At 38.7% G+C, this 13,305-nt stretch overlaps 1 long non-coding RNA gene across 1 annotated transcript in view; it reads left to right on the top strand.

The window, feature by feature from the left end:
* LOC102076830 (uncharacterized) overlaps nucleotides 1-12,279 on the top strand; it is a 79,633-nt gene extending 67,354 nt beyond the window's left edge. Inside the window, exons 5-6 of the long non-coding RNA XR_266124.4 lie at nucleotides 10,949-11,020; nucleotides 12,205-12,279. This is a non-coding gene — a long non-coding RNA (uncharacterized LOC102076830). The remainder of the gene's footprint in view (nucleotides 1-10,948; nucleotides 11,021-12,204) is intronic.
* Nucleotides 12,280-13,305: the final 1,026 nt, after the last annotated feature.

Here is a 13,305-nt window from a genome sequence, read left to right as displayed (position 1 = left end):
CTACATTTTTCCGCCAAGAGGAGAGAGAAAAAAGACTTTCATCTCATATGTCTACATCTTAGCTTGTCATTTAAACTGTTTTTAGGATGGTTTAAAGTTTAATCTACATCAATGCCAAAGAAGAAGTATAGTAATCTTTGTCATCTAATAGGCCCTGACATTTTAATTCTTTTACATATATCGCAGAGCTGACTGTTGTGCTTCTGGCTTGGGAAAAAAACCATTTGAAATGCTAATCAATCTTCCAAATGAAGCATTGCCTTTCATATTTAGCACACACATTATCTAATCGCTATTTGATTTCACATGCAGAGACATATCTAAGTGAAATCAAATAATCTTTTAAACTCCACCACTACCTCAAACATTAGCCAGTGGATTTCAAGGCAGGGGGCTGAGTAGACTACTAATGTGCTGGCAATTGAGATCTTAAGTGTCCTTTCACACTTTAATCAAATTGATATGGTGGACCCACTGCAAGGGCAATCTCGCTGTCCTTTACTTTGAAAAATCCTTAGCCTTTAGTTTCTGTCTCTGCTCTGTCTCTGTGTCGGTTCAATTTCAGTTGGAGTCATTTCAGTTAGATTTTGAGTGCATTAATGGATAGTAGCCTTTGATTCAAATATCAAAGAGTACTTCCCAATTAGGAATAGTAACATAATATTGAAATATGACAACAAACAGAAAATATAATATCAGAAAAGTGCAGAAAAATAAAAGATGAAAATGTACATACCCTACCAGTAAGGGCAGGATTGTTACTTGTGACTGTTACTTCTCAATTTTCTTGTGTTCTTTCTTTCTGATGTTACTCTCATCTGGGATCTAGAGTATGATTACTGCCATTTTCTGCTCACTGTTAACCATCACTGCGTCTGGTTGGAACTTGAAATCCCAAATGATCTTGGCTTTGTTGTTCTCAACCACTTTCAGAGGCTTGTCCCACTGAAATTGTGCTACTTCTAAATCAAATAAGGCACCTATCTTTCTGTGCATTCCACTTGTCTTTGGTTGTGCCTCCAAATTGTATGCTGGACTGTCTTGAATAGAATCTTTGCACAGCCTGCACCCTGGGTCTGGTTAACACTGAGGACACTTGGTTGTGACCTGAAATCTCCATCCAGTGTTATTTTCCACAGCATTTCAAGGAGAAGGTTCTTAATCTAACTCACATCTCTGTTGCTGTTGAGCATTAAAGGTCTGTCCTGGAGATGCTTTCTAAAGGCTTTCCCTGAATGGTAGCAGGTAATACTACTACTGCTGTCCCCACCAGCTCCTTGCATAGTCAGTCCTAAATAAGCTCAGTGTTTTACTGCAATTTCAAATGATTTTGTGAGTTAAATGAGTCATATTTCATTTCATGGTGTTTTCATTTATATTTTGCACAGCTTTCCATTTGGGGGGTTAAATTCTCATCCTGAGGTCTTCGTCTCTGATCATCTGCTTTCTCTGTTGTTTCCAGATAATGCTACCTTTCAGGGTTCAAGATCAAAGAGGGAATTTTCATAATGGAAAGAGGAGATAGTGAGACTGGTAGAGTAAGGCAGAAACACAGAGAGCCGTGGATTCGGTTGAATAATCTAAAATGGAATGCTGACACTTTTTGTGAACTGTGGGTTTTAAAACTCTTTTTATACAACATCCCAACCATGACCGAGTTGAAGGCAGTTACCACTTTTATATTAATTCATGTCTTCCAGTATTTAGCATAACGAAAAAGCCCTAAAATAGAGTTGTATATTTCATCACATATTGCCCACTATACTGTTCAGAGCAGTTGTATAAAGCTATTCTTGCTTTGCTCCCATCTTATTTACAAACTTACATTAATCAAAAAAGCGTGGGAAGTTATTGTCTGAGGTCTCAAGAATTATTCCTTCTATCTGTTTCAAAGCTTCACACTGAATTTGGAGAAAGAGCATTTCAATTTGCAGCTTCTTCCTCCTGGAATCACCTGCAGAATCAAGTAATCAAGAGCATTTCAATTTGCAGCTCCTTCCTCCTGGAATCACCTGCAGAATCAAGTAATCACCTGGTCTCACTTAAAGAATTTAAGGCAATTTTAAATAATTTGAATTCAGTTAATTCAGTCTGCAAATGTTTTGCTTGAATATTATTCCTTTGCTTCTGGCGTTAGAGAAGTACTTTTACTAAGGTATGCATTCTTTATTGATATTGGAGTTTATATATCTTGATTGTTTCTGTGTTTTATTTTTCACTCTTTGACTGCACTTTACTGGTGTACGGATTTGTATGTGTATGTGCTATTAATTTATGTAACTTATCGTACTGCTGTCCTTCTTGGCCAGGGCACTGTTGCAGAAGAGATTTTTATTCTCAAGAATTAATAATAATAATAATAATTTGTCAGTTTTGGCATATTTATTTGTTTATGATCCACGACAGTAACAATTTCTATATCATAACATGCTTAGAGCAGATGAAACATTTGGTTAAATAACCTACTGCCTTGAGCGCTTCACGGTTCATTGCAAAGTCTGATGATTTCATCATATACCAGTTTTATGGCACAAAATAAAATTAGTTTTATGTTATTGTTTTCCATTTTGTGAGATGTAAACAATTCAAACTCTGACTGTTAGCAAATAGCAGTGTTAAACCGATCAATTGCAACTGCAGCTTTGGATATTGTTGGGGTTTTTTCCTTTCTTTAACATAACAGATGTCTCAGGGATCCAAAAAATGTCTCTCACGGCAATAAAGTAGGAGTTCATTGCTTTGGAGAGAAACTGCTGTGATGCTGGAATTGCAAATTATAGGTGATTCAATCAAAGCACAAATCACATATAAACATAGGTTAAAAGGTTTTATCCTGCCTCTGTGTTGTCTATTTGAGGTCTTTGGCAGGCATTCACAGCATTCTGAAAATATTAGAATATGTGTGGTTGAATGAGTGCTTTGTACTTGGAGGACTCACAAGCAGCACAAAGCTTTAACACATAAAAGATTGCAAAAAAATACAGGAGGAAATGTTTTCTTTTAAGAACTTACAGCCCAGTGATAGGGCCTCGTGGTCGGTCAAATATGGCGTCAAATCAATCTGGACTCTCAGATTTTCGGTGCGTTAAGTATTAAGTTCAAAGAAAGGGATTTTTGTTAGTGATACCTCTTCAACTACTCATTCATGCAAATATCTGGCGATCAGCCAATCGCAATCACACAACTTCTGAAAGCAGTTGTGTGAATATTGAAAAGTCAAGTCACTTTATTTCTAAGCACAATTTAAAAACAACATGGGCTGAACAAAGTGCTATATAACCAAATGGAATAAAGCAGAGCAGGAAAATACAGAAAAATAGAAGACAGACAGGAAACACAAAGAAAAGAACAATGTCAAAGCTCAGTCACTTTTAAACGCTAGGGAGTAAAGATCTGTCTTCAAGCGGGTTTTAAAGATGTCGAGTTTAGTAGGCAAAGACCCAGTCTTCTCTGTGCTTTAGTCTGCTTCTCGGAACAAACAGAAGCATCTGGTCAGCTGACTTAAAATGCATTAGGAATATGCATAGTTAGTCCAGAAACTTAAAAAATAAAAATAAAATATTAAAATCAATTCTAAAACGTACGGGAAGCCAGTGTAAAGAAGCCAAAACAGAGGAAATATTGTCTACGTGTGCTGAAGTTGCAGATGAGAAAACAGAGCCTGGCTGATTCCACCGTACTGCTATAATCAAGCCCGGATAAAATAAAGGCATGAATTATTTTCTTAAAGCTGGCAGACGAGAGAGAACATTCTTAATCTTTGCAAGGACCCTCAGCTGGAGGAAACTGGCTTTAATAACAGATTTTTTTTTTTTACAAATTTGAAACTGCTATCAACCCCCAGAAAAGTCAGTGAGCTTAAGAAAAAAGGTAAACTGTTTTTTTTTTTCACACCTGTGCACACACCTTGCTACACTGGGAAGTGGCCTAAAGTGTTTTTGATACTGTTTTAATGGTCTAAGGAGTTTGGAAAGAAAAGGACTTCATAAAGTTGCTTGAAGACGTTTAACTTCTCATCCGAGAAGCTTCTTCAGTTCTAAGGTCAAATGGTGGAGAGTCACAGATTTAAGCCCTATGGGAGTGTCCCCACAAGAGGGACATGGACCCCCTAATGATCCTCTATCTAATCACACGAGCCAAGGTGTGAAAACAGGTGTAGGTCATAATCAGCCAAAGTTTTGGGTGAATTCATTGTGGACCCTAGCCCCACCCTATCATGTGATTTCCTGAGGTCAAAAGGTCCAGGATGTGTGATTAAGAAGAGGATTATTAGGAGGTCCATGTCTGTCTGGGGACACTCCCATAGGGCTTAAATCTGGGACTCTCCACCATTTGACCTTAGAACTGAAGAAGCTTCTCGGATGAGAGGTGAAACATCTTGAAGCAACTTAAACAAGTCCAGGCGTTTTTCTTTCCAAGCTCCTTAGACTACGATGACCTGGATGACCGAGAACCTTCACAGACACTGTTTGAATGGAAAAATGTACTTTCTATCCTACCATAAAAAATGAATACAACATTTCACCCTTGGGTATGCTATATTTGAATGCATTTTTTATTCTGCCCCTAAATCAAGTAAAGGATTTGTCACTTTAATATTTGTTGGCAAGCTTAATTATACAGTAAAAAACCCTAAAGGTGTTCAACGCACTCAAGTATCACAGATAAACATATTGGACAGGGAAGGACACAGTTCAAACTGCTATGTGCAGTATTTGAAATGTTATGGGATTCAGGTTGTTAAAGATTTAATTATTTAATCTCTCATAATTGCATACATATATTTTTCATGGTGATTCACTGGCCAATGAAAACTACAGTGCAGCAAACACTTCTCTGGAGTAAAACGTGGAGGGTACTGCAGTGTGCTATGTAAACAAATGTGCAATATATATAAGGCAAATCAGTAAGACAACACCAATATGTTAATTTATCCATGAATATGACATATTGTAAAAAAGTATCAAAACTCAAAACATATTTCAGTCTCTTCAGTTCAGTGTTTAGTGGTAAAAGTGGTATCCATTAACTTGAAAATCTGATACCAAATTAATACCTGCAGTACTGTGCACATCGCAGGTTTAGTTTGTCTTTCTATGCCATTTGAAGGGCTGTGAGCTGTGTTTCTTAATTGTTAATGGGCTACTGTCAGACTGTTCAGAAAGCGGAAAGTAACGAGTCTCTCAGGGCAACATGCAGTGGGATGATTAAGAAAGCAATGTCTCAAGACACACTTCTGTCCTTGACCAAGGCCTGCAGCTTCCAGTACGAGGTCAAAAAGCAAAACTATACACAAACTCCAACTGAGTAAATCTTTCATTTAAATGTTTCCATCTATGCACTCGTTGTCCATTTTTTTAAGTTTCATGTTGCTTGTGCTGGGCTGGAGCGTCTCTTGCCTTCAGGACGGCCTTGTTTCTGCAAGGATTCAGCAAGGTGATGCTGATGGAACAGATGAACATTCTGGTCCATTGACATGATAGTTGCTCCAGAATTGTCAGCTGCATTTCCGTGATGTGAATCTCCCATTCCACCACATCCCAAAGGTGCTCTATTGTGGAGGCCATAAAGGAATTGACACAGTGGACATAATTTCTCAGGAAGGGTGTAAAGTTTAGGTTTAAAGTGTGCAAAGAGAAATATCCCACTATCCTTATACAACCTCCATCAGTCTGAACTATTGATACAAAACAGGATGGATCTTTAGTGTTCTTAACAGCAAATTCTGACTCTATCGATTGAGTGTCACAGCAGAAATTGGGACTCATCAATACAGACAACATTTTTCCAATCTCCTATTGTCCACTTCTGGTGAGTCTGCGGAAGGTGATGCAAACCTGAATGAATTTTGTGTCTCTGGCTAGAATCAAACCTTGAGGTTTACACAAGAGAATGTGTAAACCACTACACTTATGTCCAGTTTCAGTGAGACCATGTGAATTGTAGCCTTAATATGCAATTAGACCCTGTGTGGTGTTCTACTGCTGTAGCCTGTCTGCTTCGAGGTTTGATGTGCTGGGTGTTCAGAGATGCTCTTCTGCATGCCTTGGTTGTAATGAATGGTTATTTGAGTTACTGCTGCTGTTCTATCGGCTGGAATGAGTCTGACCATTCTCTTCTGACCTCTGACATTAATAAAGCATTACTGTCACTTATAAGATATTTTAAACAGATGGATATGTGGGGAAATCACAGTAGATCAGGAGTCTCTGAAGTACTCAGACCAGCTCATCTGAAACCAACAAGCATGTCACATTCAAAGTCACTTAAATCCCCTTTCCTCTCTATTTTGATGCTTTTGTGTTTTGACCATATCTACATGCCCAAATGCACAGAGTTGCTGCCATGTGACTGGCTGATTAGATATTTGCATAAATGAGTAGTAGAAGAGGTATCCCTAACAAAGTTAGGCTGAGTGTGTTCCTCAGATTCACCTTCAGATTCTTTTTTTCTTTCTAAAACTTAGAACTTAATGCATTAATACATCATTATTCATCCATTCTGATGCTTGTCTCTCAAATTTATCTAATCTCTCTGTACTTTAATGGATCTTCATCTTAAAATAGAATTCTGTATTAGTGTTTTTCATTAATCATGGATGAGATTAAACCCAGCTGTGGAACTACGGCTAATAAATCTGCAAATAAACACTGGCTTCCTGTAGATCATGCTCAGGACTTTCCATATGGTAAGCCAAAGCTGTTACAAGATGTACTGCTATGTAGTATTAATGAAACTTTAGGAGCTCCCTTGCATCAATTTCTCAGCGCTAGCTAGCGCTACTCCTTAGGATAGCTAGCAATTACAGGAAATACTTGGCTTTTATAGTTTGTTTGTTTGTTTATTTTTGTTTGTTTTTTGCAGTCTGCATACTTCCACACACAAACCCTTTGATCTGTTTTGTTGCCAACCAAACACTCCAGTATGAAGACTTGTAAGGAGCAAGCTACCAACAACCTCCCACACAAAAACAAATCATTGTATGTGGATGTATATTCTGGTGATTAGACTTCCCAGCAGGCTGCCCCAGCACTGTGTGAATCATCATTTTGAGCCACAATAGCCAGTTTTTATGGAGAACGTACCAGGTTGAAGTAACCCAGTATCCTTCTTTTCTTCACTCTGGCTGAACTCTGTGGCTGCTGATGAACAGATGCTGAGTTGTGTTTAACTCAGCATTCATTTGTTTATTGTTCATTGGCACCAAGGCAAAAGGAATGTGCAAAGTGTTACCTGTTAGTCTCACACTGAAGTGACAGATGTCAGCTGCCCTCTGAGAGTCCTACTGGCACAGTATGTTTAAAAATGGGAGGGAAAATACTGCTGATGCTATTGTGAATGAAGCCTGATAAAATAAAATAAAAAAAGCCAACATCTAGATGCTTCATTCAAATGAGCATGAGCAGGGGAAATTACTTATTTTGCACTCTGTAGTATTCTGACATCAAGACAGGTTTATGTGGAAGGAAAAAAGATTGCAATAAGTGGGCTGTAACTGGCTTTCTACATTTCAAACGATCCCCCAATTCCCTTCTTCCCCTATTCTCATCCTCCCTCACTTATCTCTTTTTTTTCTTTCTCAGCCTCCATTCTCATATATTTTTCCCTTTCTTTCGCTTTACTCTCTCGTGATCATCCTTTTGGTTTTTATTGGCTATTCCCTCAACCGCAGTAGCTTAATGAGCTTCTCCCTCACTTTCATTTGTCAGCGTGTCTGCATCCCTCCTTCCTGCTTTCAATTCCCATCTCTCTACCCTATCTCTACAGGCTTTGATTTTAAAGCACTAATAACTAGGCTTGCTGGTACAGCAACCAACCCCAATAATACTTGCCCCAACAAATCTCAGCTCTTCCTTTACTGTTAGGGTGATACAAATAAATCATCAACAATATTTTCTGCTGTTTGTTTGTTCCTCTTTGGCAGTATTCTTCATGCACTCAGATGTTTTAAGTGGAGAACTTTTGATCATGTGTGTAAGTCCTCACGTGTCAGCCTAGTTGCTCTTGGTGATGCTACTGAAGCAGTTTACGACTTCAGTGGGAAAAGATGTCGAGGGAGGTGATGCCAGTGGGGAAAAAAGCAGAAGGAGGGGAGGTCAACAGTAGTGGAGACAATCCCAGGCTTGCTATCAGTGAGGCAGAGTTATAGTCTGTGTAGATGCTCCTGACACTTACAGCCAGAGCCCGAGGGGCCACACATCACTGCAGCAGGTATTTGTGAATGTCGTCATCCTCCGCACTGGTGCAAAAATGGCTCTGCTTTTGTGTGTGTGTGCTTGACAAAAGTGATTTTTCCTTTATCAGAACTAATATTATATTTGTATGTGTATTTCTGCATAATTGTACACGTTGAAGTTTTGTCTTCACCAAAATCGTTGCAAAGTACAGAGGCAAAGGAAAATCTTTATTTGAGCATGATATCAGTACAAACAGTGTTGGGAAGGTTACTTTTAAAATGTATTCCACTACAGATTACAGAATACATGCCCCAAAATGTATTTTGTAATGTATTTCGTTACGTTACTCAATGAGAGTAACGTATTCTGAATACTTTGGATTACTTAATATATGGCTGGAAGTAGAGGTGACATGGGCCGCAAGATTGAGACACATTAGAGCAGGGGTGTCGAACTCCAGGCCTCGAGGGCCAGTGTCCTGGAGGTTTTAGATATCACCCTGGGTCAACAAACCTGAATCAAATGATTAGTTCAACTTCAAGACATGTTGAGGAGGTAATTTAGCCATTTAAATCAGCTGTGTTGGATCAAGGACACATCTAAAACCTGCAGGACACCAGCCCTCGAGGCCTGGAGTTCGACACCTGTGCATTAGAGCCTCTTAATGCGTGTTTTGTTTGGGTTTCCACCGGCGTGGAATTACCAAAAATAGAGAGGGCACAGCCTAAGACCGCCGTGTAATCCCTTTATTTCAACAAAGTAACTGTATTCTGAATACCACCTTTTTAAACGGTAACCGTAACGGAATACAGTTACTCATATTTTGTATTTTAAATACGTAACGCCGGTACATGTATTCCGTTACTCCCCAACACTGAGTACAAAGCGCTACATTTATCGGATTCCACATCTTTACTTATGCTGGAACAGGTGAGTATAGAGTTTTATTGTATCAGTCTTATTTATATCCAGTTCCAGTGTTCTCTCTTTTTTGTATTTCAATAATTTCAGTCAAAGTAACCTTTGTTCAACGTGTAGTGGATTCATCAACAACATAATCTGCCCAGCTCAGTCATCATTTCTGATGGGACTAGATCAACTGAAAGGCCACATGCCTCTCTTAGAGGCCTTTGGTTGTTGTTTTTTTTTCCCCATTTCAGATATTGGCTTTCAGATACTGTTCAATTTTTCTGTCATAAGTAGTTTTTAGGCCTGCCAGGTCTTTTGTCCTTCACTTGTCCAGTTTCCTCCTTTTTTTTAAAATCAACACTGTAAATCACCCTGTTGGTACAAAAATACTATTTTATGCCTGTCAAATTGTGTTATATTTGCCATTTTTCTTATATTTCTTATATTTTCTTCAACTAAAGAAACTATGTGGTTTTGAAACAGGCTAATAGTAAAGTTTCTAAAGATATATTTTAAAGTTAGTTCTCTTCTGTTTTCTGTTATGGTTAGACACAACACTTGTTCATCCCTGGAGTTAGGTTCACTTTTTCATGTTTGCATGATTCATACTGTAGGTCAGTGTTAAGTGGCTTAACAAAGACTGAACTGAAAATGAACGAAAAAGCAGCCAGTGTCCAAAGAAAAACTTTGAAAGATCTTCAGAAAGGCTTTCTGCTCAAAAAAGCTTAGCAAAAAGTATTACCGTGGTGTACAGTAGTACTCATTCAGAGTTACAGTTGGAGCAATATTGCAAGTAAGCAGTGAACATTAATGTCAATACGCCAATATTTTAAATTAATTCTTTGATGTCGCTGAACAATATGCTGCACTAAGTTACAGTAAAACTCCCACCGAACTTATAAATTATGCTATGTCTGAATTTTTCCATAGCCGTAACAACAAACTGGGTTCCACCTCATTTTCACGCTTCATTTTTGACAGCCAATGAAGCGCAAAGCGCCAACATCGACCGGGCTGAAATGTAAAATGCCAGTAACCTCCGCTTCCCTAGACATTCTGCTTTGCTCTCACTGGCGTCATGCAGTTAGTGCTTCCATTTCAAGTCGAAACCTACGACCTCCTTTGAGGCGTCGTCACTTATCAAGAGGTATATGAGAGGAAGCAGTGCCAAATCTGATTAGAGCACCTTTTAACTGTTCACCTTTAGGATTTGATAAGCTCGCTTTTATGTTTATCCAGTTCCCAACCTATAGATAAAAGATCTATTATTTACTTGACACTATTTTTTAAAAAGGGAGCCCATTTGGGTTTAACAGACTCTTAAGGGGATCAGATGGATGGGGTGGAGTGTCATTGATGGTAATCAGAGCTCTCCAGCGGCTTCCTGTGGCTTGAAAAGGAGGTGTGAGATTTGAAGACAGGGTTTAATCACCTGCCTCTCTGGCTCTGAGAGGCTTTGGCTTTTAGCTTCTCATCGAACCCTGCAGTTAAATGATCTAGATTGTTCTTTTTTGTCCCTCCTTCACGATCACTTACCTCTTTACCGATTTAAGCTGATTGTGTTATGGCCTTTTAAACAAATGTCTGTGAAGCAAGCCAAAGGTCAGCAAGTTTGTATGGGAGTTTGGTCTAGTAATGGCACATAATGTTCACATTGTGACCGTGGTTGTATCAGCAGTACTATTCAGCACAGACACGGCTACGAGCACATAGACACACCAAACAGTGTGGAGACAATGACACAATCAGATGAAGACGGAGACAAACAGTGTTTTATGGGGACCGTGGGGCTAAAAGTGTCTGACAGGAAAATCAAAGACTTCAGCTCTTCTGAGTTCATGCTGCTTGTCTGTCTGACTCAGGATTCCCTTGGGAGAAGCTTGCTTCTGAGTGTCAGAGGAAAAAGTCACTCTCTTTCAACACGTGAGTGGGCGGTAAGTACGACTGTGTTCCTGTATATGTGATATAGTGCATGTAGCTGTTCTAGTGGCACTGCGGTGTGATTTTTGACAGTAATGATGTGGGGCTTTCACAAATTGACAGACGGGGAAGGAGAGAATGAGGACAAGAATGGGAGATGAGGCGAGTCTAGGAAAATGAAACCAGGAGAGCTAAGAGAAGAATTTTTGTCACACAGTGAGGCAGCGTTGGACTACAACCTTAGACTGCAGATAACGAGACTTCTTTTGTCTCGCTTCTCCCCCTTGTCAGACTGTCATCATCTCCTTTTTTGGATCCATTCCATATCTTAATCCAGGGTCACAGGCTGATGTTGTCTAACACATAGTTCAGCAGATTACTGAAACAATCTTTCAAAAGTGGATACTTTTCAAAAGTGCCAAAATTCTGCATTTCATGTATTTGATGTACACTTTAGCAATGGCTAAGCTCTCTAAATTGTACATCCTGTCATGTATGGGGAGGTATGACTGAAAAATAATACTGAAACAAATATTATTTTTTATACTATTACAGCCCATAATAATTTCAGAGTGATTTCAGACTTCTACAGTCAGGTCAACTTGTATGATTTTACTGCCAGATCATTCAAAAAGGCAAGTCTAGTTATTTAATCTGAAAATCCTATATATTGTCTTGTTCTTTTCAACAGCCATCTTGAGTTTTCAAGTGCCTAATGGGCTTAATTTAAAAAAAAGTAATCATAAATGAGTTATGCTACTTCACCTGTGAACAATTTCCCTACAGTTTTAAGTTAAATGCTGCACTAACAGCAGGTCAGACAGCTTGACTCTCATTGGAGAAATGGCATTAGTTACCTTACAGCCTACTTGCAGACAATTATTACCCCACAATTACAAATGAATTTTTACCATCTTTAGCCATCTTTTCATGCGTTCGACACATTGTGAAATGCAGATTAGAAAGACATTTTGTCATCTTTCCTTCTTCGTGACTGTCTGCAAGGTGCACCACCGTCACAGCCATTGTAGTCTAGGTGGTATGGTTTAATGGGGAATTTTGCACAATGGCACCATTGACTTGACTGAGATTAATAGAGGAGCCAGGGAAGACCATAGAGTGACTTTACCATAACAATGGCTGCTATCCGTCAGCAATGCAGCCCAATCACATGTTTGTATGAAATAATTCATTACAGGCAACAAAAGAAAAGCTACAGGCCGCTCTCATCCCTGAGTGTGTCCCTGGTGATCTAAATGCGTCCCCGTTTTGGTAAGTAAGAAATATGTTTCATACAACGACTATTGTAAACCGTTGCCTCTTCTCACACTCAGATTACAGGACTGCATCGGTTTTAACAACCATAGGTGTAAAGGATTAGCTTGTTGCAACAGATCATCTGGCTTGTCTATGCACCTTAAATTTTCCCATATAATCTTTTATGATCATAGATTAGGTTTACAATGAGTAAGTGTCATATTTTTTGTTGCATCATCCAGATGCAGTATCCTGAAGTGAATCAGGGTTTTCAAGGTACACCAGTATTTTCTGAAGGGTTAGGATGTATGATTTTTCCATCAGTCGACTGTTTTTTGTAGCAATGGTTAATACAGTATTAAACAAGATTAGAAGAATTTGATTAATAAAAAAAGGTAGGGTAATATAATCTTGTAGTTTTATATAGTAATAATTATAAAACTACAAATAGAATAGTGGGATTCTTCTAAAATGCAGCGGTTATTCTGCATACTGAAAGTAATAACATGAATACTGAATACTTGAATTTTCTCAGGCTCATATGACGAGGAGAAAAATCAAACTTCCAACAAATTAAATTTTTATTACTTTTTTAAGTAGGCAGGCAGAACTGTGTGACAATTTTTTTTTTTTTTTTTTTTTTTTTTTTTTGGATTACATTTTGTATAAATTCCTTGCCAGTGCTTTAAGTGGATGCCAGTTTGTTTACACTGAAGAAATGGCTTACAGGCCGGAAGCCGTGTGTGTTTACTTGGTTCGGGGGCTGTCTTTTGGAGAAGGTTTCTGTCTGTGAGGTGCATGGGCTTTGGAGAGCGCTTAATGAGTGCTGATCGTGTTAGGCATGGCATCAGGAGAAAAATACACTTCCGTTGCTATATTCTCACACACAGACCCAAACCGATACAAAAATATTCAAGCAGGATACACTGTGCATGTATGCAAAGATTGACAGTGCACATGCTCATGTAGCTCTAGTAGCTGCTCTACAAAGTAAAGCAAAACTCTTCATCCTTGTGTCCTCAAAATAATGATTTTTTTTAGC

This window comes from Oreochromis niloticus, linkage group LG17 (assembly GCF_001858045.2).
Source record: "Oreochromis niloticus isolate F11D_XX linkage group LG17, O_niloticus_UMD_NMBU, whole genome shotgun sequence".
Classification (NCBI taxonomy): Eukaryota; Metazoa; Chordata; class Actinopteri; order Cichliformes; family Cichlidae; genus Oreochromis; species Oreochromis niloticus.
This window is presented reverse-complemented; position numbering and strand designations above follow the sequence as displayed.